At 43.4% G+C, this 2,270-nt stretch overlaps 1 protein-coding gene across 1 annotated transcript in view; it reads right to left on the reverse strand.

The window, feature by feature from the left end:
* Positions 1 to 994: 994 nt before the first annotated feature.
* Positions 995 to 2,270, reverse strand: part of si:ch211-51c14.1 (protein kinase C and casein kinase substrate in neurons protein 1) — a 24,778-nt gene continuing 23,502 nt past the window's right edge. Inside the window, exon 10 of the mRNA XM_053676645.1 lies at positions 995 to 2,270. This exon is cut by the window's right edge and continues 1,615 nt beyond it. The gene's annotated coding sequence lies outside the window, so the exon portion shown is untranslated.

Below are 2,270 nucleotides of genomic sequence, written 5' to 3' on the forward strand. Positions count from 1 at the left end.
GGGCTCATCTCAGCACACTTTAATCAGCTGCACACACACACACACACACACACACACACACACACACATACTCACAGGGCGAGTGATTGACAGAATACTGAACTCTTCATCTGCTTTGAGTCTCACTGTAGGAGGTTGTGAGTCATCGCTAACTCAAACACACACACACACACACACACACACACACACACACACAAGACTTGCAGGGGATTGTGGGTGTTTTCACGACAATGTGGATTTCCCAAACAGGAATATACCCTACACACACACACACACACACACACACACACACACACACACACACACACACACACACACACACACAAGACTTTCTGGGGATTGTGGGTGTTTTCACGACAATGTGGATTTCCCAGACAGCTATATACCCTACACACACACGCACACACACACACACACACACAGACAGAGAAACACACACATGCACAGGCGTTTATTGCTGTTTTTTTAAAGCATGGAGTCCCTGAAAACAGGAATACACACACACACACACACACACACACACACACACACACACACACACACACACATAAGAGTGATGGAGAAAGAGAGGAATGGTAGAGACACAAAAAATTGTCTAGAAATAGAGAACTAGAGACAGGGGGGTGAGAAAGAGCAAAGGATAGGGAGAAAGACGAAGAGAAGAGAAAGAAAGTATGAATTCAAAATATGAATCCGGGACATAATGAAAAGGCTTTAATTTTTCGTCTCCAAGGTAACGCCGTTGATTGACAGCAGGAATGGCCAATGATACAAAACACCTGCTCTGTTGACATTAGAGCATTAGGTGTGTGTGTGTGAGAGAGAGAGAGAGAGAGAGAGAGAGAGAGAGAGAGAGAGAGAGAGAGAGAGAGAGACTTTTATTAACCGCAAGGAGAATATGTAGAATAATGAAATGGCGCCCTCTGCTGGCTGTGACACAAACCATCCTCTAAGACACTGTGAGTGTATGTATTATTTTCCTATAAAAGCACAGTGTGTTCAAATGTTTTATTCCTCTTACACCACAGCAATTTACCAACAACAACACATCACCTTTTATCTGTTTACAGTAGAGACACGTCACCGTTACACACTTACACCTTACACACAGGAAAAAGACCAGGAGGTAAGCTTGCAGAAACATAACTGTACACAACACATGACTCACACACTCAGATGCAAGATGGACACGTACGTGTGTGTGTGTGTGTGTGTGTGTGTGTGTGTGTGTGTGTGTGTGTGTGTGTGTGATAATACAAGCAGGCAAGATGACACATTCAGTCATCTGACATTTTTAGTAGGCAATGAGAAGCAAGATCCTATGATGCTATATATGGAAGCACACACACACACACACACACACACACACACACACACACAACACACACACACAATACCCAACACAAAGAGACCATTTATTTGTTTACATTTATTTATTTGTATTTTGACATTTAGAAACAACCTTCCCGTCCCGTGTGTGTGTGTGTGTGTGTGTGTGTTCTACTGAATAGCTACGGTAAATAAGGTGCACGTATCATGATACACACGTACACACGTCACCCTTTAAAAGAACGCTTTGCATATTTAAAACCAAAAGAAAAAACAAAAATAACTCTTATGTAAATTTTACACTCTTTAACACCGATGAACTCAAAGGAGGTGAAATGAAGTCAGCGGGACGTCGAACGGACGCCGCGTGCTGCTTTACGGCTACAAAACAATATACATATAATAACATATATTACTTAAAAGAGAAATGATAAAGACTTTTAATACAGGATAAACTTTTGGTTTGTGATTCTTCGGTGTGAAGCGCTTCCTGAAATGCTCAAACGGCAGCTACGTGAGATCTTCCCCACAGACACGCACAAACATATCAATTATATATAAACCAAACTCCGTTTACAGCGTTACAGCCTGGAACTGAAATGGGAGAAGAAAAAAAAGCTTTGGGAAACATTGGAGATGTTGGAACACGCGGTGAAGAGTTTCCGGGTGGAAATCGCACGCGGTGAAGCACGGTGCTGGTAGCATGGTGACGTGGGGAGGTTGCGTGATCAGCAGGGACTGGGAAACTGGTCAGGGTTGAGGGCGGGATAGACGGAAGAGGCAAATCCGGAACAATCCTAGAACATGTTTCGGTACGCAGGTGACTTGTGATTGGGGCGGAGCTTCACTTTGTTTGCAACAGGAAGCAGGAACGTGAATGAACGACCCAGTCAAAGCCCAAACCTCTATCGGATCTGACTACAAAAATATCGCGATCCAGA

This window comes from Ictalurus punctatus, chromosome 2 (genome assembly GCF_001660625.3).
Source record: "Ictalurus punctatus breed USDA103 chromosome 2, Coco_2.0, whole genome shotgun sequence".
In the NCBI taxonomy this organism is placed as follows: Eukaryota; Metazoa; Chordata; class Actinopteri; order Siluriformes; family Ictaluridae; genus Ictalurus; species Ictalurus punctatus.